Consider the following 14,587-nt stretch of genomic DNA (forward strand, 5'->3'; position numbering starts at 1 on the left):
CGCAAAGTTGCCTTCTGGAGACGCCGCTGGCGTCACCTGCAAAGGAGCAACAAAAGTCAAGGTGCAGATGCCACCGGCTCTCCTACGCAGCTCGCCTGGCAGCAAACCAAACCAAGTCCTCAGGACAGAAGTGGTGCCACATGGAAGATCACATCTGAGGGAGTCTGTGATTCAACGACACGGTACCGTGTTTTCCAGGGCTCCCCTCCCGAGCACTGGGGGGCTTTGCCGATCTCCCTGGCAGGCCCTGGACTGAGCTCCTTGGGACTCGAGTACAGAGCAGAGCAGAGCGGCGAGGGCGATCCCATGCTCCTCTCTTACGTCTCCTTCTTCTGAGGGGGTCCTGCTGGCGGCCCGGGGGCAGGGGAGAGCCTCCCCTTCCTCTTCTGTGCCAGGGGCGATGTAGGAGCCGGACATGGAGGAGACGGTGTCGGTGCTGATCTGGGAGGACACCATGGACATGACCGACTGGGCCAGACTGCTGCTGGCAGGGTCTTTGGAGACAGGAGTTGGAGGAAGGACACGGAGGTCAGGCCTGGCTGCTGTGACTGCACTGGGAGCAGAGCTCTCTCGCTGCACCCGGGCAGTGAGGACACCAGCGGCCTGGCCTTGCCCTCACCAAATAGGGTTTAGATGGAAGGTTTTCCAAGGTTTGGCTGCTTTATATTTTAGAACTCCAAACTCAACCTCAGGGATGAGGGATTTGCTTTTCCCTGTCATAATGTTAAAGAAACACTTATGACAGCAGGACTGGGAGTGAGATACCTGCTTCTCCCCCAGCTCAGCCACTAGACCGCCCTCTCATTGCAAGGGAGCGAGTCTCACTTCCTCTCAAGCTGGGGCCTATTTTGTCTGCCGCTTAGGTATTAAAGTGCTGCTCCCTAGTCCATCCGGGAGGACTCGGCTGACGGGGAAGGACCTGCAGTTGTTCCCACCCACCATCATGTACCTTCTGGGGAGGAAACTGTGGAGGAGAGAGGCGTCCCCGTGCAGGACGACTGGTCAATAGCTCCTTTCGGTGACAAGGTCAGGTTCTCACTTTCTGGGGTGATGCCACATTCCTGGGTGGGAAAGAAGTAAGCGCCAGTCAAATATGTTAGAGGGGAGGAGTCAGGGCAGGGCACCCATGCGAGGAGGAGGAAAGGGGATCTGGGAAGGGCGGCAGGAGGCGACATGCAGAGGGAGGGCTAGTCTCTCCTCTCATCACTTCTGTGCACCCCTGACCCGGAGTGGCTGTCTCCTGGGGGGAGGTGCAAGCACATCCTGCCCGAGGCCCAGCAGCTGCTGGAGCCACACAAAGACCGCAGCTCAGGTGACACTGGTCACCCAGTAGCTGTGACACGGGAACACCCCAGGTTTCCCCAGGATTACTAACAGCTCTCCTTTTTTTTTTTTTTTTTTTTTTTTGTGGTACGCGGACAAATAGCTCTTCTTCTGAAGCGAGAGAACACAGAACCAGCGGAGGCCCTGGTACCTGCTGGGCTTCTCCTCTTGGATGGAGGGTTAGTTCCAGCTTGATGGATCTAATACAAACACCGCCTGTCCCTCAGCCCACGCCCGGCACCCCCATCAGTCACCTGGGCTCGCAACCTCGGTGCACCCCAGGGCAGATGCAAAAGCCTACTGATTCTCTTTCTACAGCCACAACTAAAAGTTCACATGCCACAACTAAGGAGCCAGTGAGCCATAACTAAGGAGCCTGCTGGCAGAAACTAAGACCCAGTGCAACCAAATAAATAAATAAAGATTAAAAAAGTAAAATAAAGAAATGAATCCAGACTCTACATTATATATAGGAACTTGCTTTTTTTTTTGGTAAACGATGTGGTCCTAGATATATTTGCACCTCAGTGGATACAGCTCTACTTTAGTTTTGCCTGAATACCAGTTCATAGTATAGATACATTATAATTTATTTAACAATTCCTGCCTGATGTGCGGAAAACCCACACACATCTAGTGTCAAAAGTGAATCAGGAGGGACTTCCCTGGTGGCCCAGTGGTTAAAAATCTGCCTGCCAATGCAGGGGACATGGGTTCCTGCCCCGGTCCGGGAAGATCCCACATACCGCAGAGTGGCTGGGCCCGTGAGCCATGGCCGCTGAGCCTGCACGTACAGAGCCTGTGCTCCGTGACGGGAGAGGCCACAACAGTGAGAGGCCCGCGTACCACAAAAAATAAATAAATAAATAAATAAAAATAAAATAAATAAAAAACTGCCTGCCACTGTAGGGGACACAGGTTTGAGTCCGGGTCTGGGAGGATCCCACATGCCATGGAGCAACTAAGCCAGTGCACCACAACTACTGTGCTCGCGTGCCTCAATTACTGAGGCCTGCGCACCTAGAGCCCATGCTCCACAGCAAGAGAAGCCACTGCAAGGAGAAGTCTGTGCACCACAATGAAGCGTAACCCCTGCTCACCACAACTAGAGAAAGCCGGCGCATAGCTAACAAAGACCCAACGCAGCCAAAAATAAAATAAATAAAAATTAATTAATTAATTAATTAATTTTAAAAATGTGAATCAGCATTGTAGTAGAATACTGAGAGAAGACGAAACACACAGGCGTATGTTTTTCCTTTACATGGACACTCAGAGAAGTGAAATAGCTGGGCCACAGCTGAAAATTTACTAAATATTGCCAAACTGAATGCCCAAAACAAAAACAGTTGTACTACAGTTATAAAGGAAGGAAGAAGGAAAGAAGATAGCAGACAAAAGGCAAAAAATCCAGTCTAATACACACACACACACACACACACACTCGGTAAAGAGGCCCATTCCTTCCATGGACTTTACATTGTGCTATGGACTCATGTCCCCCTCCCCCATTCATACCTTGAAGCCCAACTTCCAATGTGACTATATTTGGAGATGGGGCTTTTGAGAGGTAATTAGGGTTAGAAAAGGTCATAAGGGTGGGCCCCTCCAGATGGAATTAGTGGCTTTATAAGAACAGAGAGAGAGATATCAGTCTCTCTCTCTTTTGTTTCTTTTTGGCCACACCGTGAGGCTTGCAGGATCTCAGTTCCCCAACCAGGGACTGAACCCGGGCCACGGTAGTAAAATCCGGGAATCCTAACCACTAGGCAACCAGGGAACTCCCAGTCTCTTTCTGTCATGTGAGGACACAGTAAGAAGGCAGTCATTGCAAGCCAGGAAGAGGGCCTTCACCAGCAACCCAGTCTGCCGGCACCTTGATCTTGGAGTTCTCAGCCTCCAGAACTGTGAGAAGTGAGTATGTGTTGTTTAAGCCACCCAGCCTGTGGTATTTTGTTACGGCAGCCTGGGCAGATGAATACAGGCTCCAAGGCAGTAGATACTGGGGTACTTGTGACCAACCGGTCTGGTTACACTGGGGCCTGGGCACAAACCAACCTGCAGACAAAACCCGTGCAGAGGATCCCATTTAAGTGGTAGCTGCCCCCAGGGACTGCTCCTCCGTGTCCTCTGCCTTAACTTCTCCCCTTCCCTCAACTCACACTGCCCACAACTTTTGAATCTGCACCATCCTTATTTTTTAATGCTGCTATCCTAGTTCAGGTAGTTTTCATTCTTAACTAAAACTATGACCTCTTAACTGGTCTCCTTAATCTCCTCCCTTTCTGATTCACTCTACACTGTGAGTTGATTTAAAGAGCTAACTTTCTAAAATGGAAATCAAATTACAATAGTTGTCATTATTTGAATTCTGAAAATATTCCAGCAAGATGGATATTTTTTTTACTTTTTTTAAAATTTTTAATTATTTGGCCGCACCGTGTGGCTTGTGGGATCTTAGTTCCCTGACCAGGGATTGAACCCAGGCCTGCAGCAGTGGGAGCATGGAGTCCTAACCACTGGAGCACCGGGAAATTCCCAAGATGGTTTTTTGTTTTTTTCCGGTACGAGGGCCTCTCACTGTTGTGGCCTCTCCCGTTGTGGAGCACAGGCTCTGGACGCGCAGGCTCAGCGGCCATGGCTCACGGGCCTACCGATCTGCGGCATGTGGGATCTTCCTGGACCGGGGCATGAACCTGCGTCCCCTGCATCGTCAGGCAGACTCTCAACCACTGCGCCACCAGGGAAGCCCTAATTGGGAGTTGTTATTGCAAGATCTCTAATCAATCTTCCCTTCTTTTGGTATTTTTTTAAAAATTGAGGTCACAGTAAAATAAATTAGATATCCTGCCTAAAAGTGGAAAATACTAATCTTCACCTATTTACTTTTGGACCAATGGAGTTATATCCTTGATTATTGTAGAAAATGGAATTGTACTTAAAAATAACTTCATACAAAATTAAAATATGGGAAAAAATTAAAAAGAAATAAAAAGAAAAGGAAATAAAAAGAAAAATTAAAATATGGAAAAACTGGCTATGGAAATCCTATTACATTTTCATATATTTGAAAAATCTTCATCTACATGGCATTTCAATAACATACTTTAAGCTTAAGGTCACAAAAATAAAAGGAAAGTAACAAAATTGTATTTAAGCACCTCTAACTGTTCAAGTCAATTCTAATGCTACAGTGCTGCTTTTGTTATTCATGTTTTTACCTATTTAAAAAAATTATACGGACTTCCCTGGTGGCGCAATGGTTAAGAATCCACCTGCCAATGCAGGGGACACGTGTTCGAGCTCTTGACCGGGAAGATCCCGCATGCCGCGGAGCAACTAGGCCCATGCGCCACAACTACTGAGCCCACGTGCCACAACGACTGAAGCCTATGTGCCTAGAGTCCGTGCTCCGCAACAAGAGAAGCCACCTCAATGAGAAGTTCACGCACCGCAACGAAGAGTAGCTCCCGCTTGCTGCAACTAGAGAAAGCCCGCGCCCAGCAGCGAAGACACAACAGAGCAAAAAATAAATTAAATAAATAAACAAAATTTAAAAATTATATAAGTAATACATGTCTTTGACAAAAAAAAATACAAAGAAGTACGTAATTTAAAAAGTGATAATCTGGGCTTCCCTGGTGGCGCAGTGGTTGAGAGTCTGCCTGCCAATGTAGCCAATGTAGGGGACACGGGTTCGTGCCCAGGTCTGGGAAGATCCCACGTGCCACGGAGCGGCTGCGCCCGTGAGCCATGGCCGCTGAGCCTGCGCATCTGGAGCCTGTGCTCCGCAACGGGAGAGGCCACAACAGTGAGAGGCCCGCGTACCATGAGAAAAAAAAAAAGTGATAATCCAACACTATGAAAGGTAACTCCATTATTAACAATCAGTTTGCAGCCTTCCAGATTTTCCTATACATATATAAACACATTCAGGTTTTCTGTTTTGCTTTATTTTGATATTTAACCTAATTGGGATATTACTCATATTGATCTGCATGTTGTTTTTTTTCCTAATGTACTGTACTCATCTTTCCATGTCTGTACTTACGGATTGACCTCATTGCCTCGTTGTTTTTTTTTTTGGCCCGCTGCGAGCAGCTTGCGGGATCTTAGTTCCCCAAACAGGGGATGAACCCGGGCCTCAGCAGTGAAAGCGCCACAGTTCTAACCACTGGACCGCCAGGGAATTCCCAAACTCATTGTTCTTAATGACTACATAATAACCACCTCTTGGGCTTCCCTGATGGCGCAGTGGTTGAACGTCCGCCTGCCGATGCAGGGGGCAGGGGTTCGTGCCCCGGTCCGGGAAGATCCCACATGCAGCGGAGCAGCTGGGCCCGTGAGTCATGGCCGCTGAGCCTGCGCGTCCGGAGCCTGTGTTCCACAATGGGAGAGGCCCCAACAGTGAGAGGCCCGCATACCGCAAAAAAAAAAAAAAAAAAAGAAAGAAAGAAATAATTTTCAAATATGTAGATATTTTCTTAGTTTTTTTCTTGTTTTCTACCTTAATTGCATCACTGTCTGAGAATGTACTCTGTATGATTTAGAGCATTTGAATTTGTTGAGACTTGTTATATGGCCCAGCATTTTCATAAACATTCCATGTAGACTGGAGAAGAATTTGTGATCTGCAGTTGTGGGTGCAGTATTCTCTATACATCTATTAGGTAAGGTCTGCTTATCCAGTTGTTCAGATCTCTTTCTTACTAGCTCTCCATCTGCTCATTTTAAGAGTTACTGATATATGCATCTTCCACTATATTTGTAGATTTGTCTCTACCTTCTTGCAATTCTGTCCATGGGTTTGCTTTCTATATTTTGAGGCTATGTGTATTAGGCACACACAAATTCAGAACTGTTATGTCTTCTTGGTGAATGAAGCATTCCATCATTATGAAGCATCCCTCTTTACTTCCAGTCATGCTTTTTTGCCATAATGCCTACCTTCTTTTGGTAGTTTTTGCATGGTTTGTCTTTTTAAATTTTTGTTCTTCTTTCAAAAATTGTGGTACAATGCACAATTTACTGTCTTAACCATTAAACTTTTTAAAAATTGTGGTAAAAACTCTGTTAACATGAAGTTTACCATTTTAGTCATTTTAAAGTGTACAGTAAAGTACATTTACATTGTTCTGCAATTAATCTCCAGAGGTCTTTTCATCTTACCACACTGAAGACGCTATATGTGTATCCAGTTAACAATTCCCCATCCTTCCTTCCTACCCCCTGCTTGGCAATCACCCTTCCTACTCTCGAAGAATTTGTCTACTCTAGATGCCCTCATACAAATACAATCAGACAGTGATTTGTTTCTTGCTGCTGGTTTATTCCACATAGCACAATGTTGTCAAGGTTCATCCATGTTGTAGCATGTGTAGCATTTCCTCCCTTTTGAAGGCTGAGTAATATTCCATGGTGTGTATATACCACAATAAAAAAAAAACTATTCATCTGTTGATGGACGCTTGGGTTCCTCCCACCTTTTTGTGATTGTGAATAATGCTGCTATGAACATGAGTGTTTAATATCTGTTTGAGTCCTTGCTTTCAATTCTTTTGGTTATATACCCAGAAGTGGAAGTGCTGGGTTATATGGTCATTGTTTAATTTTTTGAGAAACTGCCATAATGTTTTCCATAGTGGTCACACCATTTTACATTCCTACCAGCAATGGACAAGTATTTTAATTTCACTACATCTTTGCCAACGCTTGTTATTTTCTGTTTTTTGTTTTGGTTTTGATAACAGTTGTCTAAATGTGTGCGAGGTGATACTTACTCTGGACTTAAGTTGCTGTCAAAAGCAAAGGACCTTAGGGCACAAGGACCCCAAATCTTAGAATCACCTCCCTGTTCTGTCTACCCCTGATAGTTTTCACTCTTATTAACCTACCAGATGTTTCCAAGCAGATGTTTTGAGGAATACATTGTCTATTTTGTTTTAGTAGTCCTTAGTGGGGGGGGGGTTAGTCTGAATTATCTGGACCACCATCACTTCTTTTCTGTATTTCAAGAAGAAATGAAGTGGGCCTTAAAGGTAGAAGGAGAGTAGGAGTCCATGGATTTAATATTTCTTTATTTTTTAACCCATGTTATTTCCCACGTCTATATTTTAAGTAACCTGGAGTAGATATCCTGGCTGAGTACTCGCAGTAGCTCACATTAACAGGCAGTGAATTTTTTTTTTAGATTAAGTGGGAATAAAAAGAGAAGAAAATCCATGGAAGAAAAAGGAGTGGAAGAAGAAAGGGAGAGAGAAGGAGGACCTAGAGGGATAGAGATGGAGAAGGCAGAAAAGCGGGAAAAAGAAAAGAGAAAGATGAAGCGGGGAGAACAGAATTAAAGGAAGCTCCATTTAGTTTTACCAAGACCTGTAGCCAGCGCTTCTGTAGAAATCCAGAGTTACTACCTGCTTAACAAGCAAACAAACAAAAAATTCCTTTCACATTGTCCTTTCCTTGCCAACCATTCACTTATTTTCATGACTGGTCGTGGAAAAAGGAAACTAATTCATTCACTCAACAAACATTTATTAGGTACCCACTATATGCCAAGCTCTGTTCTGGGCACTGAGGAGAAACAAATGAACAAAACCTACACAAGCCCTTGCCCTCACTGAACTTCTGTTCTAGTGGGCCACTGTACCCAAGGTACAGTGATTGAGGTGCTAAATGCTGTAACAAACAGATCACAACTTCTCAGCAGGTTAACATAATAAAGGTCTGTTGTCTGCTCAGCTGAGAGTCCTTGCATGTATTTTTGGTCATGCAGATCTGCCCTGCTCATTCAGAGTCACACTTCTGCTTCACGTCTATTGGCAAGAACTAGTCACATGGCCCCAAAGGCAAGGGCATGGCTGGGAAATGTAGTTCCCAGTAACAAACACAAGTCTTTGGTGATCAGCAAACTGATTCTTCACATGGAAAGATACAGACAAGAAACTGAATAACAAATTATTTATTACTTTCGGAGGTGATAAATGCTATGGGAAAAATGCAGGAAAGAAATAGAGTGTCTGGGAGGGGGGGGAGTATTGAAAATTTAAATAGACTGGTGAGAGACGGACTCACTGGGCTGAGCAAAGCTTGAAGGAAGCAGAGGCGTGAGCCATGTGAATATAGGGGAGACGGTGTGACTGGAAGAGGAAACACTCAAAAAGGAGCCCATTATGGCTGAAACAGAGCCAGCGGAGAGAGGCAGGAGATGAGCTCAAACAAATCAGAGGCAAATCGTGTGGGACTCTAGATTTATCCTCTGAATGAGACGAGAAGAATCAGATGGGTGTGAGCAGAGGAGAGCTAGGATTTGATCTGCACTTTATCGAGACCAGTGTGGTGGCTACGTTGGGAATACACTGAATGGGGGCAAAGGGAAGGAGATAAAAGTGCATGGGACCAGAGTGGCAACAATGGAGGTGATGAGAGATGTAGATTGCTAGATACAATTTGAAGGCAAAGCAGGATTTGTAGATGGATTGAAGATGGAGTTTGAGAGAAAGACAGGAGTGACTGTGGCCTGAGCAATTAAGAGATGGAGCTAGGGAAGACCATGGTGGAGCACGTTTGTGGGGGGAACTCAAGAACTCACCTCTAGACATGTTGAGCTTGCGACGTCCATGAGAGTTTCATGTGGAGACGCTAAGAAGCTGCTGGACTAGAGTCTGAAGCTCAGGAGAAAGCCCTGGGCTTGAGCTACAGGTTTAGAGTCCTTTCTCAGGGTAAAGACGCTACTCAAAGCCTTGAGACCGAAAGAGAAGGGCAGGCAGTGTAGTTGAAAAAGAGAGACCCAAGGACTGAGCCTTAGGTCTGGACAGAATAAGATGTGGCCATTGCTGGGGATGGGGAGAAAAAAAGTGAGGGAAGGAAGCGGGCGTGAGTGGGGAATTATTTGGGGCTGTGGTTCATCAGATCAGAATCAGAATGGAGCACCATTAATGGTGACCAAGGGGTCTGTTTCCCCCCAACTCCACTCCTACCTGCCTGCCTCTAGCTGTGTACAATCCCAGTGGTCTGATGATGGGCAGGGCCGTCAGCTGCTCATTCCATGCTTCTGCACTCTTTCACCACCACCCCTCGCTCTCATAAAGGTTTGGTCATTCATTCAACAAATCTTTGCTGAATGCCTATATATGTGCCAGGCCCTGAGTGAACAAGCTAGACAAGGCCTGTGCCCTTCTGGAGCTTATACTCCATAAGGGGGCTGGGGCAGATAATAAACAATCAACAAATAGACAAACAAGAACATTCCTAATCCAGGGTAAAAGAATAGAGAATGCCCTGCTTTGGTGCAGGGGATCATGAAAATTCTCTTCCAGGAGGGGACATCCGAGCTGAGACCTGAGCGCTAAAAGGATGATGGCCATCAGATCTGGGGGTCAAGGATCTGGCTGGAGGGAGGCTTGCAGTGCTGCAGGGGAATGTTGAAGGCCAGTGTGCTGATCATGGTGAGGAGCCCCTCACATGGGACCTTGGAGGCTATGGTTAGGAATTTGGTTTTATTCTAAGTGTGACGAGGACACCTCCCGTGGGTTTAAGCAGAGGACTCACGTGACAACATTTCACAGACCTCACTGGGTTGGTCAGATGGAGAGCAGACAGTAGGGGCCAGAGTGGAGGCAGCGAAAGGAGTTAGGAGGGTTTTCGAGCTGAGGCCACAGGTGGCATCTTGCACTAGGATGGGCCAGGATGCACGTTGTCTTGAACGAACGGGTGGGTCAGGCAGTCATACATATATCAAGCTCTTCTCTGGGTCCAGGCCTATGCAAGGCCAAGAAAAGCACCTCCTAAAGAAACATGAGCGAGGTACAGTCCTTGCCCTCAGCTTACTGAAAGCTGAATTACAGGAAACTCAGACCACACATATTAAGGTGCCGGGTAAACACAAAGCAACCAGTAAGTCAGTGCATAGGAGAGGCTGACTAGGTGCAGAAGGGGGACTGGAAACAGTAACTGGCTACCGCGTAAAGGGGAGACTTTGGAGCCTTCTCCAGACGGGCGGGGCGGCTCATTTTCCAGCGGGCAGCGGCAGAGGGTCGAGAGCAGCGCTGCCTCCCCGCTCCCAGCCCACGGCCCCGCGTGGCGGCGGGGCCTGGATTGTCCAAGAACTTGGCTCCGGGCTCCAGTTTCCCAACTCACTCGGAGCTCAGAGAAGCGGTGACAAAGGCGAGGGCCCTCCCGACACGCCGCGTTCTCAGCCGGCCTGCAGTGACTCACCACCTCGCTCCCTCCCTCACCGCTGACCCTGGGCCAATCCCTTAAGGAGTCTACACCCCACTCTTCTCACTTGGCCGGGACAATTGCCTGGTGGAGTTTTTAGCTCCCCGGGGGCAGGGCTTTTGTCAGCAACCGTCCAGGTTCCTCGAGAGAGGCTTCTCCTAGGGGCTGGTGGAGCGTAAAACCTTTGGGTGGACCCGAAGGCCCCAGGCCCTCCCCGTGCACCGAAGGAGGGCTTTAATGCCTGTGCATTCTTCTAATTTCAGAGCCTTTCAACAGCATTTTATACCGAATACAATTTCGCAAGTCTTGGTGTCCTGGAGGAATTTTCCCTTGGACACCTCTTGGTCAAAATTTGCTAGGGGAAAACAAAAAAGCAACCAGAGTAGGCCCCCAAAGTCTGCAAAGCAGAGACCAGTGGCAATGGGAGGTGAGAGTGCGGCGGACTGACCAACGGGCCCCGGGGCAAGGGGACCACCGCGCGAGGGCGCGGGCCGAAGCTCTACTCGCCCGCGCAACCGAAAGCGGGCGGCGAGTATCGCGAGAGCGCTCAGCTCCCCTGCAGCGAGCCCTCGGGCAGGAGCAGAGGCCCAGGCGGCGGGCGTGGGCTGCGGGGACGCTCGCCTGGTTCTCCGGCTGGCATCTCGGCGCCCCTACTTCCAGCGCGCCCCGTCGCAGCCAGGCGACCTGAGCGTCCCCCAACCAGCCTTGGGCCGGAGTGCTGCCCGCAGTCCTCCGCTCGCCCGGCGCTCGCCGCCCGGCCGCCGGCGCTCGCCGCCCGGCCGCCGGCGCTCGCCGCCCGGCTGGGACCCGGCAGGTGGACTGCGGCGGGCGCACCCTCCTTCCGGCCCCGGCCCCTCCCTCGAGCCCTGGCGCGCCTCTGCTCCCCGGCCAGAGCTCGCCATCTGCGCCCCCGAGTTACCTGCCTCGGGAAGTCCCAGTTCGCAAGCAGCCGGGACTGTAAAAGGGTGGATTCGGCAGAGCCCAAAACCACATTTCTAGGGGAGGGGTGGGGTCCCCATCTAGAGGGTCGCAGATCGCATTACCGGCCGAGGGGAGGAGACAGCGGAAGGGAGAGTCAACAGAGGTAAAAGTTGCTTTTCGCTTACTACTCCCCCTCCCCCTCCCTTACGCGCTGCGATGCCGGTAGGCTCGGGGACACAGTGTCCGCCCCGGAACGGTTTGGCAGGACAGAGGTATCTTTCCATACGCGGATGCTGCAGTCAGAGCGCCGCTTGGCCTGCAGGGCTGCCGGGCTCCGGGGCCCCGAGGGCGACCCCCGTCTGCCCGGGGGCGGGAAGCAGAAGCCCGCCTCCGGGCACCGAAGATCTAGAGCAATAACAGACGCATAAATAAACCAATGAGCGGCTCTTTGCTGCCAGCAGCAGGGAAACCTCGGGCTGATTAAATGCAGACGCGGGGTGTCTTCCAGGACAGGAGGGCGGCGGGGTAGAGGGAACCGGCGTGGAGGCGAAGGGTGGGGGGAAGGGAGGCCGGGGCAGGAGCGACGGGAAAGACCCAAAGCCACGTTTTTAAACATGGCGTGGGGGGGGGGCGGTTTTAAAGGCAACCAGTACGGGGGAGGAGGGGACCGGTCTGCGGGCCTCTGGACCTTTTTTAATACATATTACTTTGAATACATATTACCATGTGAAGTGTTAGTATTCACTTCAAAGTGAAGTTGGTGGTTGGCCACCGAACAGGTTGTCACACGAAGCATTCTAAAATGGGAAATGCCATAGTACTGAAGTTTGTGGTGAAGCGAGGGTCTGTGTCTTTGAACACATCGCTTTTTTAGTCTGTCCTTTTGGCTGGGAAGCTGGGACACTATTTTTAGGTAAGGCGGGAGTTTTGGGGAGTCAGTAAGTGCCTCTCTATCAGCTGGTGTGCTTGATTTTTGCAGTTGTTAGCAAGAAGTTTCATTTCTAATACCATAAGTATTCAATCTACATTGTTTTAAAGTCTGTATACATTTATGGACAGTCCAGTGTTTTACTGGAGCAGGGAGTGATGCCAAAATAACAGGGGAAATCATTTCTACTTGCAAAGGACCTTGTGTAGTTTAAAACTATAGAGCATATTCATGAAAGGCTAAGAATATTGCAGAGGGACCTACAACTAAGTAGACCAGATCTTACACATGCACTTTTGTCCTCTGTTTAAGAAGTAGGCATGGTATTGATATTAAATGCAAATTAGTCTATAATTATCTGTCAGACTCTATTTAAGATTCTAAATACAGGCCCAGCACAAGAAGTAAGGTCCTTTGCCTGTTGTTTTAAATGCTTAACAGTTTGAAATGCCTAGTAGACTTGGGGCCAAGTTTATCAACTTGTCGATAAACAAGAGATGGGGAGGAGCTACTTAAAAATTATAAACAAAGTGTTATGGCTGTTTATTTCCATAAACTTAGATAAGTATACATGCAAATATAATTTGATTTCTAAATAATAGTTTGAATTGTTTTCTAGGAGAGAAGTATGATATGTGTGGAGAGTGTGGCCGCAGCAGCTTGTAGTTCATTTAAATTGCTGGGTGTAGTCAGGATGACTTCGGTAGCACTGGCTAGGAGCCACATAAAACTTAGTGGTCTGTCACTTCACCGGTGGCTGAGATTATACTTTTGAGCTATCCTGAATTTAATAAGGTTAATATTCCTCTTTCAAAAATAAATAGTAGATATAACATGAAGATTTTTAATTTATATGTATATATATGTGTGTACATATATATTTATATATGTATCTATCTTTATTTTAAAAGCTACCAATTGTCTAAAGCAAATTGAACGTTTTTCAGCATACTACTAAAGAGTCATACCAACTTGTTTACTGGTGTAAATTGTACTGGGTCAGTTTCTCCAAGGGCAGGAAGTTGTCTGGTAAAGCCAGAATTTGTTTTTTTTGTTTTGTTTTTTTTGCGGTAGGCAGGCCTCTCACTGCTGTGGCCTCTCCCGTTGTGGAGCACAGGCTCCGGACGCGCAGGCTCAGCGGCCATGGCTCACGGGCCCAGCCGCTCCGCGGCATGTGGGATCTTCCCGGACCGGGGTACGAACCCGTGTCCCCTGCATCAGCAGGCGGACTCTCAACCACTGCGCCACCAGAGAAGCCCCTAAAGCCAGAATTTGTGTGTTCAACTTGTTTTGACCCCCAGAAACCCTGATTCATCATTAGGTTCTTCAAAGAATGCAGGCACATTTTTTTGAGTAAACCATTGTGACGTGTGAATGTTTGTGATTTTTGTTATTTCTGTGCCATATTTTAGGTGTTCTCGGAACATCTGAATTTGCCTTTTTGCTTTCTTCTGTCGATATTCTCCTAGTGGTGAAAATAATCCTGTGAGGCGAGCTTCCTTTCAGTAGGCAATATGTGTAACTAATATAGTTTAAAAACTTATTTATTTTTATGTAAAACTGATGCATGCTATGGTCAACAAATCCAAGCAGTGCTAAGTGTATATAGGAAAAAAGATAAAAAGCCTCTGCTCTCCTTCCTCCATCGTTAGCCATGTCCCCCTAATCTGACCGTAGAAAGCAGTTGGTGTTACTTGGTGTTTGGAAGACCTCTCTTGACTCGGTGCGCGGGCAGTAGTGAAAGCAGAGGGAGAAGTCATGGAAGGCATGGCCACGGAACCCGTTTAGGTGTTAGGCAGGTATTCCACCCTTATTTCCTGTGATGTTAATTAATATTGATCATCTTAAACTTCCATTAGTTTAAGATAACTGTAATTGAATTGTTAGTGAAACACTCAAACAGTTAATTGCATTGTCAGGTTGGTAAAGTTTTGATTTGTTGATCTTGTAAGGAAATAAATATTTGGAAATTGAATTCACGTAACCTTAGGGCTGGGAGTAATGTTGGTAATTATCATCTGTGGAATTTTATGATGAGATGCACAGTATACTTACTCTAGGCTTTTTATAACTCATTATGTTTCCTTTAGTTTTCAGAACAACTCCAAGATAGCTGTTATTTCTGCTTTGCAGAGGAGATTTAGGTTAAATGTGAATTAACGAACATAACGTCGCAAGACCAGTAAGTGGTGGTGCTGG

This window comes from Mesoplodon mirus (genome assembly GCF_964341445.2).
Source record: "Mesoplodon mirus genome assembly, chromosome: 18".
NCBI lineage: Eukaryota > Metazoa > Chordata > Mammalia > Artiodactyla > Ziphiidae > Mesoplodon > Mesoplodon mirus.